Source organism: Coregonus lavaretus (assembly GCF_964263955.1).
Source record: "Coregonus lavaretus genome assembly, chromosome: 24".
NCBI classification, from domain to species: Eukaryota; Metazoa; Chordata; class Actinopteri; order Salmoniformes; family Salmonidae; genus Coregonus; species Coregonus lavaretus.
In genome coordinates, this window is record NC_140011.1 from 15,660,196 (window position 1) to 15,674,471 (window position 14,276).

The window sequence follows — 14,276 nt, forward strand, 5'->3', positions numbered from 1 at the left end:
AGTGCTAAATGTATGGCTCCTTTTGCACTGCTAACAGTTTGAATTGCATTTTATAATCCTAAAAGAAACATAAAGAAAGACATCTGCTCTTCTGGCTTGAGATGCAATAGCTTCGCCAATCCAAACATATGTCAGAACACAAGCTCTTTCTCAGATACATACCAATATTTGATCGAAGAATGTGGAATTACTAAGGGCAACAGTCTGGTAGTTGTAGGCTATAACTTACTTTAATAGGGGGGGCAGAAATGGACAGCACTGCGGTCAACAGTAACAGTGCAGTAAGACACACAACCTCTAAATGCTCCCTTATCTGAATTTGTGCATTTTTGTTTCTGTTGAGGCATCTTTAACATTTTATTTAGCCGACCCGGTCCCTGAGCTTACCACTCTCATATGATCAGAGGACATTAGCTTTGTGTCGTTAGACACCACAGACCCAGTCACACAGATCTCAGGGATGGGGCTTGAGCTTGAGTATTAGCTGGGAGAGCTGACTGTCTCAGTTGAAACGTCCGAAGGATTTGAACTCTCGTGGGAACCAAAGGCACATGTTGTCTATGATAGTTATATTGTAGAATGTAGAGACACTCTGGGATTATGAGTTGTAAAAGAGGTCCATCTCTGTGGAGATGCCACCTGTTCTAGAATTTGAGGCCTGAGGGAATCCACAGAATATCGAGTAAAGCTTTATGGAGTAAGCAAAAGCTAAAATATCCTTGCCACTTGAAGCAGTTTCTTTTGAGCTGCATGCCTTCAGTATGATAGATATCCTTTTGTTGTTGAAAGATCTCTCATTTTAAGTCTACCTGGATAAAAACATTAGGATTTGAATGAAAGAGTTGCAAAGTTCAAAATCAAGCCTTTCATGTTTTGCATGATGGTATTGCGATTTTAAACTGCAATGGAACAGATAGTATGCATGGCATGATGATAGAGGTTTGCGACAATTCCATCTTTACAAAATGGCCATTTGGCTTCACTCCATCTAGTCACTTCTTGCATGCTGAGGATGGCAGTCCTAAAACAGAGAGTGTTGCTTTCAAACTATGAAGATGAATCCATGCCATTTCTATTCCATAGCAATTCAGATGAAGGACATTCATAAAATTGGTTATAGCAAATATAGCAATGCATACTGTGACTGTAAATGCTGTCATTTGCAGGGCATAATTTGTGACTTAATGTCAGCAACAATACTATCTATGGGTTGTTTAAAAACACCTTGTGAAAATAGAAAAGTTGATACCTTAGCTGAAGAGATAAAGCATTAAGAAAATCTGTCTTCCTCGGAATGGCTATTTCAGTGGTCACAACCACTCCACTGTTTCCCTCCAGATCAGCATGACATTCAGAAAAGTCGATTAGACTACATTTGCACACCAATTTACTCCTTCATTAGAGATTTTAAAAGCAACCATTTGCTCTCTGTAGGTATACACCATGTTCCGAAAAATCCATCACTGTCATTGCTTGCGACCCCATTCACATTGCATTTTCATCCACAGATGTTCACGGTAAAGGATAATGTTATAGTGTACTTTGCATCTTGAACTAACTACACAGGACCCACAGCAACAAGACTCTCAAATTGAGCCCTATGGTGTTTGAGCAGGGTTCTGTTCCATTATCAACATTAGCATACCACATAGTGCTTACTGTATGTATAGATATTGAAACGCAGACAAAGTCATAGGATAACTTTGGCAGTGCATGGCTTCTTCATCCGTTTGAAGTGTACTGGGTACTGTCACTACGGTGGACTACTCGGAACCTTCAAAAATTAATGGCCCTCGTTCAGGGGACATTAATGCATGAGCTGCTCAGTGTAAACGTACGTCTCTGATGCATGTGGACGTTTATGGTCTCTGACAACAAAGGACCTGCACAGTTCCATAGAGAGAAAATGGGGATGAATGCAGAATTATCACTTCTAAACCACAATAGGACAAAGTTAGACAAAAGATAATGAACATTTTGTTACTGTAATCAATCATTGTGTTTTTGTGGGTATTTATGTTTCAGTTTTTTACTCCACCAATTATTTATTCTATCCAGATCTTCTTCACACAGGTTAACCACTCTTTTTGTTTTTCTTCTGCCCTCAAGAGGTTACAGGTTACACATTTAATCCTTCTGAATGTACTTTGATTTAGCACCCAAGTCTACCACTCCTGATGTAGTCGCTCTGAGTGTCAAATATGCTCCAACGACACAGTCTCCTGACACAGGAGCTGTGTATCCAACAGTCCTTCCCCTGGCTCCTCTGATCACAGAGGGGCCTCCATCTCCATCTCTGTTCTCTACAGGGGACATCCTTTCTGGGGCTGAACCTGAACCAGAGGGCTCCAGCTCCAGCCTGGAGATCCTAGGGGACCACCTGGTCAGCCCCAGATGAAGCCGTTGATAGCTTTTTGGTGGAAGTGAATGCTCTGTCAGGGATGGCACAATTTCATGTGACTAAGGTACCAGGAAGTGCCAAGAAGGCCCAAATAGAAGGCTTGTCCCTGGGACACGATATTAGGTTTCATTGTATGGGAAGGTGGAGGGGGAGCAGTCTCTGCCTCTTCAATCTCATGCCAATACAGGTACACATAGCAGTGATTCTTTGCCATAGACGTCCATAGCCATCGGTCATCTCTCGCTCTCTCTCCATCCCATCCTTATTCATTTCATACATCCTCCAATTCATCCACCTGTCTTTGTATTAATGTGTTCCGTGTCATCATAAGTGACTAAGAAAGTTCTGCTGAAACACATCACAGTTTAATCCCTGCAATACATTGTATAGTTGATGTGAAATGTCAATATAACATACTGTACATGGGATATATAATATGATGTGAAAAATCTATTTATGATATATTTCACATATATTTAATTGACTCTACTATGATCTGTTTCTCTGCTAGAGGAGCTGAGGCCTGTGGTGGCCAACCTCACAGTCTCTGACGTGACATGGGACAGCTTCAATGTGTCCTGGACTCCCGAGGACGGAGAGTTTGAGAGCTTTGTCATTGAGGTGACAAACTTACAGGAAGGTTTAGAGAGCGAGAACCTCACCTTGTCTGGTGATGCCTTCAGCCTGGGCATTTCTGGCCTGAGTCCTAACACTTCATATAGGATTGGCCTGTACGGGCTCCACCAGGGCTCCTTCCAGGAGCCGGTGTATACCGAAGTCACTACAGGTACCTGTGAATGGAGGTGTCCCCCAGGGTTCTGTCCTTATCGCTCTTTCTTTCTTACTTCTTCCTCTTTCTTCACTGTGCCTTTTGTATAGATTTTTTCTATTCCAGTTGGGATCCGTGGTGAGCCACACACACACACACACCTCTGCCTGTTTCCATTCACACTTAAGCATTCACAGCACTGTACTTAGCAAGCAAGCAAGATCACTACATAACCCTTCAATTTTGCCTTTTTATCACCAATGACAATGTTACATTCTAACAACACCATGCTATGTGCCATTCTTACCCTCCATCCACTGTGTCAGTCTTGTCACCACAGGGCAGGGTGCTGGGCATCACCCACACAAACCCTTTAACCAAAACAAGCAAGCTGCCCGCAAGTGACCAACCTGACCCTGTCTCTCCTTGCCCCCTCCTCACATTTCCTCCCATGACCTGAGTGCATGAAGCCCTCCCATCCTCCCATTACATGTATTGTGGTGAGTTTTGATGTGCTGCAATAAATGCAAAAGAAAACCAACCAACACCCCACCCCTCCCAACCACCTTAAGCAGTGTCCATTCATCCTTATACCATCAACCCCCCCATCCTCACAGAGTGAGTCATTAACCTTGATAGCTCATTTGCCTGTTGGAGTCATGCCTTAACTGAGTGGTCAGAACGGCTGAGGAACATTAGAGCTTTGTGCATTGGTTTGAGCGACTGGGAAGAAATGTAGGCCTAATAGTAAATAACAAAGAATAAATAGTTTTTGTGTCTGGTTGTAAAAAACATTAAAACAACTCCTCTTTTACATAGAATGTATGTGAAACATTGTTTATTCCAACTACAGTGCTACAAAAACTGCAGCGTATTGTCTTACTAATCAATACAATGCATGTGTGCATGCTCTTAACATGTATAGAATGTCTCCCCTGCACTGCATGAGTGCCATGTAAGCACTTTCCTTTTCCCTTGTCATCAAACTCTTCCTAAGGCATGGAGTGTCTTCTACCATCATCACCCATCAATGTAATTAACATCACAGTTGAATGTCTCTCCTGCTTGGGTTTGACAATATGCTATCTCACCAAAAAATATATGTTTTATTTGTCACTTGCTTCATAAACAACAGGTGGAGACTAACAGTGAAATGCTTACTTACGGGCCCTTCCCAACAATGCAGAGAGAAAGAAAATAGAGAATGAATAGAAAATTAAAACACGTAATAATAAATACACAATGAGTAACGATAAATTGGCTATATAAACAGGGTACCAGTACAGAGTCGATGTGCAGGGGTACGAGGTAATTGAGGTAGATATGTACATATAACTAGGAATAAAGTGACGGATAATAAACAGTAGCAGCAGTATGTGATGAGTCAAAAAAGTTAGTGCAAAAAGGGTCAATGCAGATAGTCTGGGTAGCTATTGGTTAACTATTTAGCGACCTTTGGCTTGGAGGTAGAAGCTGTTCATGGTCCTGTTGATTGCAGACTTGATGCATCGGTACTGCTTGCCATGCGGTAGCAGAGAACAGTATATGACTTGGATGGCTGGAGTCTTTGACAACTTCCTCTGACACCGTCTGGTATGGAGGTCCTGGATGGCAGGGAGCTCTGCCCCAGTGATGCACTGATCTTTTCAACCTCCTGAGGGGGAAGAAGTGTTGTCTTGCCCTCTTCACGAATGTGTTGGTGTGTGGACCATGATAGATCCTTAGGGATGTGGACACTGAGGAACTTAAAGCTCTCGACCCGCTCCACTACAGGCCCTGTCGATGTGAATGGGGGCGTACTCAGCCCTCCTTTTCCTGTAGTCCACGATCAGCTCCTTTGTCTTGCTGACATTGAGGGAGAGGTTGATGTCCTGGCACCACACTGCCAGGTCTTTGAGCTCCTCCCTATAGACTGTCTCATCGTCGTTGGTAATCAGGCCTACCACCGCCCTGCGTTGGCAAACTTAATGATAGTGTTGGAGTCGTGAGCGGCCACACAGTCGTGGGTGAACAGGGAGTACAGGAGGGGACTTTTTATTTTTTAGGGGGTAGATCAGCTTTAATATTGCAGATAGATTGTAACTTCCATCAATGTAATTGTCTGCATCACTTCCAATCCCCATATGTTTTTTTTCTCTCGCAAATATATATAGATATATATATACAGTGGGGCAAAAAAGTATTTAGTCAGCCACTATTTGTGCAAGTTCTCCCACTTAAAAAGATGAGAGAGGCCTGTAATTTTCATCATAGGTACACGTCAACTATGAAAGACAAATTGAGAAAAAAAAAATCCAGAAAATCACATTGTAGGATTTTTTATGAATTTATTTGCAAATTATGGTGGAAAATAAGTATTTGGTCACCTACAAAGAAGCAAGATTTCTGGCTCTGACAGACCTGTAACTTCTTCTTTAAGAGGCTCCTCTGTCCTCCACTCGTTACCTGTATTAATGGCATCTGTTTGAACTTGTTATCAGTATAAAAGACACCTGTCCACAACCTCAAACAGTCACACTCCAAACTCCACTATGGCCAAGACCAAAGAGCTGACAAAGGACACCAGAAACAAAATTGTAGACCTGCACCAGGCTGGGAAGACTGAATCTGCAATAGGTAAGCAGCTTGGTTTGAAGAAATCAACTGTGGGAGCAATTATTAGGAAATGGAAGACATACAAGACCACTGATAATCTCCCTCGATCTGGGGCTCCACGCAAGATCTCACCCCGTAGGGTCAAAATGATCACAAGAACGGTGAGCAAAAATCCCAGAACCACACGGGGGGACCTAGTGAATGACCTGCAGAGAGCTGGGACCAAAGTAACAAAGCCTACCATCAGTAACACACTACGCCGCCAGGGACTCAAATCCTGCAGTGCAAGACGTGTCCGCCTGCTTAAGCCAGTTAATGTCCAGGCCTGTCTGAAGTTTGCTAGAGTGCATTTGGATGATCCAGAAGAGGATTGGGAGAATGTCATATGGTCAGATGAAACCAAAATAGAACTTTTTGGTAAAAACTCAACTCGTCGTGTTTGGAGGACAAAAAATGCTGAGTTGCATCCAAAGAACACCATACCTACTGTGAAGTATGGGGGTGGAAACATCATGCTTTGGGGCTGTTTTTCTGCAAAGGGACCAGGACGACTGATCTGTGTAAAGGAACGAATGAATGGGGCCATGTATCGTGAGATTTTGAGTGAAAACCTCCTTCCATCAGCAAGGGCATTGAAGATGAAACGTGGCTGGGTCTTTCAGCATGACAATGATCCCAAACACACCGCCCGGGCAATGAAGGAGTGGCTTCGTAAGAAGCATTTCAAGGTCCTGGAGTGGCCTAGCCAGTCTCCTGATCTCAACCCCATAGAAAATATTTGGAGGGAGTTGAAAGTCTGTGTTGCCCAGCGACAGCCCCAAAACATCACTGCTCTAGAGGAGATCTGCATGGAGGAATGGGCCAAAATACCAGCAACAGTGTGTGAAAACCTTGTGAAGACTTACAGAAAACGTTTGACCTGTGTCATTGCCAACAAAGGGTATATAACAAAGTATTGAGAAACTTTTGTTATTGACCAAATACTTATTTTCCACCATAATTTGCAAATAAATTCATTAAAAATCCTACAATGTGATTTTCTGGAAAATTTTTTCTCATTTTGTCTGTCATAGTTGACGTGTACCTATGATGAAAATTACAGGCCTCTCTCATCTTTTTAAGTAGGAGAACTTGCACAATTGGTGGCTGACTAAATACTTTTTTTCCCCACTGTATCTATATATACAGTGAGGGAAAAAAGTATTTGACCCCTGCTGATTTTGCACGTTTGCCCACTGACAAAGACATGATCAGTCTATAATTTTAATGGTAGGTTTATTTGAACAGTGACAGACAGAATAACAACAAAATAATCCAGAAAAACGCATGTCAAAAGTGTTATAAATTGATTTGCATTTTAATGAGGGAAATAAGTATTTGACCCCTCTGCAAAACATGACTTAGTACTTGGTGGCAAAACCCTTGTTGGCAATCACAGAGGTCAGACGTTTCTTGTAGTTGGCCACCAGGTTTGCACACATCTCAGGAGGGATTTTGTTCCACTCCTCTTTGCAGATCTTCTCCAAGTCATTAAGGTTTCGAGGCTGACGTTTGGCAACTCAAACCTTCAGCTCCCTCCACAGATTTTCTATGGGATTAAGGTCTGGAGACTGGCTAGGCCACTCCAGGACTTTAATGTGCCTCTTCTTGAGCCACTCCTTTGTTGCCTTGGCCGTGTGTTTTGGGTCATTGTCATGCTGGAATACCCATCCACGACCCATTTTCAAGGGAGATTGACAGATATTTTGTGTTTCTTCCATTTGTGAATAATCGCACCAACTGTTGTCACCTTCTCACCAAGCTGCTTGGCGATGGTCTTGTCGCCCATTCCAGCCTTGTGTAGGTCTACAATCTTGTCCCTGACATCCTTGGAGAGCTCTTTGGTCTTGGCCATGGTGGAGAGTTTGGAATCTGATTGATTGATTGCTTCTGTGGACAGGTGTCTTTTATACAGGTAACAAACTGAGATTAGGAGCACTCCCTTTAAGAGTGTGCTCCTAATCTCAGCTCGTTACCTGTATAAAAGACACCTGGGAGCCAGAAATCTTTCTGATTGAGAGGGGGTCAACTACTTATTTCCCGCATTAAAATGCAAATCAATTTATAACATTTTTGACATTCGTTTTTCTCTCACTGTTCAAATAAACCTACCAATAAAATTATAGACTGATCATTTCTTTGTCAGTGGGCAAACGTACAAAATCAGCAGGGGATCAAATACTTTTTTCCCTCACTGTGTATATATATATATATCCTTTTTTAAAATATATTTCCCTTTATTACTTTCCAACCCCACCACCCCTTCCCTAATTGGAGTAAACTAGTGAACAACAATGCTTAGGCCTCTACTTCAAGCTTAGACATACTATGTACATTTTATGGACACAGTCAATTTTACAATAATTATATTTTGTTTGTTTTTACTCCTGAAATTCCTCTACCCTCAACCTCGCCGATCATTTTCATGATGTCCATCCGGTTTGCTTCTATATGCCATATCTTTCTAACTGTGCTCTTTCACAAAAGCTTTCAACCTAGAACCTATATACCTATTATGGACACAGTATGCTTACATTATTAGTTATCTTGTTGTTATTAGTTGTTAGTTGTTATTAGTCCCATCCTTCAACTCCATTCAACACCACCCATCTATCTCTTAACACCATCCATATTGGATTTCTATTTGCCATTTATTTTTCAACTGTACTGTGATGTTTTACAAAAGTTCTTAACCTTTCTATTCTCATTGTTTCTACAGGTTGTAAATTGAAAATAAAATGTTTTGCTAAAAGTATTATTATATTATTGATCGATTGACTATGACTTTTCAGATCACCAAGTAATGCTAGCTGCAGGGTTAGCTCCAGGTAAATATTGCAATCCTTTAGCCATTCCTGGACCTATGTCCAAAAACAAGCTACAAATGGACAGTACCAAAACAAATGATCTAATGATTCTGTCTCTTCGCAGCAAAATCTGCAGAGCTGGGAAGATTGTATCCCCCATATAAATAACATTCTATTGGTAGCAAGAATTTTACATAATAATTTTAACTTGAAAAATTCTAAGCTTTGAATCCGGCGTCGTTTTGCGTATCAGTTCATAAACACTATGCCATGGGATCTTACTAATTTGCTACTGGAGGGGACTTAGCACGGACCCCTGAGGGGCCCCCGTGTCGAGGGTCAGCGTGGCGGATGTGTTGTTGCCTACCCTCACCACCTGGTGGCGGCCTGTCAGGAAGTCCACGATCCTTGTGTTCAGTCCCAGGGTCCTTAGCTTAGTGATGAGCTTGGAGGGCAATATGGTGTTGAACGCTGAGCTGTAGTCAATGAACAGCATTCTCACATATTGTAGGTGGGAAAGGGCAGTGTGGAGTGCAATAGAGATTGCGTCATCTGTGGATCTTTTGGGGCAGTATGCGAATTGGAGTGGGTCCAGGGTGTTGTGACCAGCCTTTCAAAGCATTTCATGTAGGTATTACAGACTGGTTCAGGGAGGGGTTGAAAATGTCGGTGTCACTTGCAAGCTGGTCAGAACATGCTCTAAGTACATGTCCTGGTAATCAGTCTGGCCCAGCAGCCTTGTGAATGTTAACCTGTTTAAACGTCTTACTCACATCGGCTACGGAGAGCGTGATCACACAGTCGTCTGGAACGGCTGGTGCTCTCATGCATGGTTCAGTTTTGCTTGCCTCGAGGAGAGCATGAAAGGCATTAAGCTCGTGTGGTAGGCTCATGTCACTGGGCACCTTGCGGCTGGGTTTTCCTTTGTAATCCGTGATAGTTTGCAATTCCTGCCACATCCAACGAGCAACAGAGCAGGTGTAGGAGGATTCGATCTTTGTCCTGTATTGACGCTTTGTGTTTGATGGTTTGTCGGAGGGCGTAGCTTACAAGTTTTTGCTTGTAAGCAGGAATCAGGAGGCTAGAGCTATGGTCAGATTTGACAAATGTAGGGTGAGGGAGTTTTGTATGTGTTTCTGTGTGTGGAGTAAAGGTGATCTAGACTTTTTTTCACCTCTAGTTGCACAGGTGACACGCTGTTAGAATTGAATTAATACAGATTTCAGTTTTCCTGCATTAAAATCACTGGCCACTAGGAGTGCTGCTTCTGGATGAGCATTTTCTTGTTTTCCTTATGGCCCTATACAACTCATTGAGTGCAATCTTAGTGCCAGCATCGGTTTGTGGTGGTAAACAGACAGCTATGAAAAATATAGATGAAAACTATTTTGGTAAATAGTATGGTCCACAGCTTATCATGAGGTATTCTAACTCAGGCGAGCAGAACCTCGAGACTTCCTTAATATTATAGATCGTGCACCAGTTGTTGTTAACAAAGAGCTACCCAACGCTGCCGTTCTGTCCTGCCGATTAAACAATGGCGGAAACATTATGTACAAATAAATGTAAGATTACTGCAAATATATATATATATACAGTGGGGAGAACAAGTATTTGATACACTGCCGATTTTGCAGGTTTTCCTACTTACAAAGCATGTAGAGGTCTGTAATTTTTATCATAGGTACACTTCAACTGTGAGAGACGGAATCTAAAACAAAAATCCAGAAAATCACATTGTATGATTTTTATGTAATTAATTTGCATTTTATTGCATGACATAAGTATTTGATCACCCACCAACCAGTAAGAATTCCGGCTCTCACAGACCTGTTAGTTTTTCTTTAAGAAGCCCTCCTGTTCTCCACTCATTACCTGTATTAACTGCACCTGTTTGAACTCGTTACCTGTATAAAAGACACCTGTCCACACACTCAATCAAACAGACTCCAACCTCTCCACAATGGCCAAGACCAGAGAGCTGTGTAAGGACATCAGGGATAAAATTGTAGACCTGCACAAGGCTGGGATGGGCTACAGGACAATAAGCAAGCATCTTGGTGAGAAGGCAACAACTGTTGGCGTAATTATTAGAAAATGGAAGAAGTTCAAGATGACGGTCAATCACCCTCGGTCTGGGGCTCCATGCAAGATCTCACCTCGTGGGGCATCAATAATCATGAGGAAGGTGAGGGATCAGCCCAGAACTACACGGCAGGACCTGGTCAATGACCTGAAGAGAGCTGGGACCACAGTCTCAAAGAAAACCATTAGTAACACACTACGCCGTCATGGATTAAAATCCTGCAGCGCACGCAAGGTCCCCCTGCTCAAGCCAGCGCATGTCCAGGCCTGTCTGAAGTTTGCCAATGACCATCTGGATGATCCAGAGGAGGAATGGGAGAAGGTCATGTGGTCTGATGAGACAAAAATAGAGCTTTTTGGTTTAAACTCCACTCGCCGTGTTTGGAGGAAGAAGAAGGATGAGTACAACCCCAAGAACACCATCCCAACCGTGAAGCATGGAGGTGGAAACATCATTCTTTGGGGATGCTTTTCTGCAAAGGGGACAGGACAACTGCAACGTATTGAGGGGAGGATGGATGGGGCCATGTATCGCGAGATCTTGGCCAACAACCTCCTTCCTTCAGTAAGAGCATTGAAGATGGGTCGTGGCTGGGTCTTCCAGCATGACAACGACCCGAAACACACAGCCAGGGCAACTAAGGAGTGGCTGCGTAAGAAGCATCTCAAGGTCCTGGAGTGGCCTAGCCAGTCTCCAGACCTGAACCCAATAGAAAATCTTTGGAGGGAGCTGAAAGTCCATATTGCCCAGCGACAGCCCCGAAACCTGAAGGATCTGGAGAAGGTATGTATGGAGGAGTGGGCCAAAATCCCTGCTGCAGTGTGTGCAAACCTGGTCAAGACCTACAGGAAACGTATGATCTCTGTAATTGCAAACAAAGGTTTCTGTACCAAATATTAAGTTCTGCTTTTCTGATGTATCAAATACTTATGTCATGCAATAAAATGCAAATTAATTACATAAAAATCATACAATGTGATTTTCTGGATTTTTGTTTTAGATTCTGTCTCTCACAGTTGAAGTGTACCTATGATAAAAATTACAGACCTCTACATGCTTTGTAAGTAGGAAAACCTGCAAAATCGGCAGTGTATCAAATATTTGTTCTCCCCACTGTATATATATATATATATGGTTCTCTGTAGCTCAATTGGTAGAGCATGGCGCAATATATATATATTGCAGAATTGATTAGGATTTTTTTTCTCCAAATCCTGTCCTGGAGAGCTACTGGGCTTGCTGGCTTTTGTTCCAGCCCAGCACTAAGTACAGGTGAATAGTTAATTATTTGAAACTGATGTGTTAGTGCTGTGCTGAAACAAAACCCTACATTACACATCCAGCAGCTGTCCAACACTGAAGTTGGAGATCCTTGTCTTGGTCACATTCTTACACTAAATTCAACTGTACACTTTTGTCAAAACCATATAATTGTCAAGTCTAGCAAATCCGAAGCCAACTTTTACTGTCATTGATTCCCTGTCCTTTCCTCTTTCTCACTCCGACTCTTTGGCTATCTGTCACTCTCCCGGTTTGTGTCAATGTCAGTGTCTTCCTCTGTGTCTTGTCTGTGCACTAAACAAAACCTAGGCTATTTTAGAATAAAAGCTGGTGCTGACCTGGCTCAAGTTGCAATAATGATGATACACTTATATGCCACAAATTCCATTATTATTCACGTGGCACATTATGATCAGTTCTGATTTGTTACACTGAAATACATGCTCTTTATTCTTCACCACACCCCCCAAAAGCTTGCCGTTGTATTGTCAGAATGAAAATGTTCATGTCATTACTTTTTCATTATATTCAAAGACTATCGAGAATGGCAGGTGGGAGGTGAGTGCCATGTGAAATTGCACTTATTATTCTCATATATCTTTGATATACAAAATAATCTACAATCTATTTTCCTCACATCAAATAGATAATTGAGTATGTTACAGCCAAAATAGTGATATTATAGGCATATTGCATTGCACATTTTAGCTTATTTCAAAATCCAATAACTGTTTCCTCCTTTAGTGAGTGAACCAGTGTTTGGCAATCTGTATGTATCTAACTTAACGTCCTTGAGTTTCTCCATCTCCTGGAATGGCATTGAGGGAGAGTTTGATGGTTATGTCCTGGATATTATTGATTCTAACTGGCTGAGGAAGCCAGATGAATGTAGCATTTCCCAGAATGCAATGTCCCAAGACATCACAGGGCTAAGGCCCAGTACTGACTATATAGCCTACCTCACTTGGATTGTCAAGGGATCGCGAACCCATGCTCTCAGTATTTTTGCATCAATAGGTATTTTTTTTATAGATTATTTTATTTCTAAAAGCCAGAGCACATGATCACTTTGCTCTATATTTAAGCCTACAATGTTTTAGCACTTAAATATTATATGAAAACAAAAATGTTCTGACTACTCATTGATTTATTCATTTTAACCTGGATCACTTGAAGTGTGTGACACTGGATTAAAAGGAAAACAGACAATTGAGGGAAAAATAGGACAGTAACATTGTGCCACAAATTCATGAATGAATGCTGACTTTTCTCTCCTATGTAGCTGCAGAGCCTGTCCAGGTTAGCTGTTTCTAACATTACCTCAGACAGACTTTCACTGTCGTGGAGGACGGGGAGAAGGCTTTTGATAACTTTATAGTAGAGGTCATGGGCCGCATGCTGCCTGGAGAAGCGCGCTCCACAGTTATGACTGGTCTCAAAGGGAGTACCACCTACGACATCAAACTGTATGCCAGCTCCGCTGGACAGAATACGCAGCCCCTATTCGCTGTAGCCACCACAGGTATTGCAACGCATGCATCTTTTCCCATATGTTTCATTATAACGTATTCGAATTCCAAATTAAAAAGCTGTTACTCTTAAATAGTTCACGAGCAGTCAAACCAAGACTATGACCATAATTAAGAGTTCCAACCATAGTTCTAAACGGTCAAAAAGATAACGTCAGATTTTATATCACACTCCTCATCTCTATTAATTGAAAATCACTATTATCTTTGTCCAGAGGCTGTCCCACAGTTGGGCCCAATAGCTGTGTCGGATTCTAGCCCCGATAACTTCACCCTGTCCTGGGGAACACAGGCCGGTCACTTTGATGGCTTTGTGATACAGTGGAGTTCACGCTGTCTGGCGAGGTCCGTAAAATTACTGTCACGGCCTAGTGGACGCCATTTACTATGACATTGAGCTGTATGGTATTTCTCATGGGCGCCGCACCCCTTCCCTCTTAGCTCGTGCCGTCACAGGTACTATGTAATTTACTCATATCTTAAAGGTCCAGTGCAGTCAAAAATGAGATTTTCCTGTATTTTATATATATTTCCACACAATGAGGTTGGAAAAATACAGTGAAATTGTGAAAATTATGATAATGCCCTTTTAGTGTAAGAGCTGTTTGAAAAGATCGCCTGAAATTTCTGCCTGATTTTGTGGGATGGAGTTTTGGCCTTCCATGGTGGCATCACCATGCGATAAACCAGTGGGGGGGAAGAATCTTCATACATTTTTAATACACACATGACAGGCAAATCACTACATTGCCCTTTGCTAAGAAGGTAT

General features: G+C 42.1%; 1 protein-coding gene across 1 annotated transcript in view; it reads left to right on the forward strand.

The window, feature by feature from the left end:
• LOC311100052 (tenascin-like) overlaps nt 1-14,276 on the forward strand; it is a 65,449-nt gene that overhangs the window by 31,480 nt on the left and 19,693 nt on the right. The window lies entirely within an intron of this gene.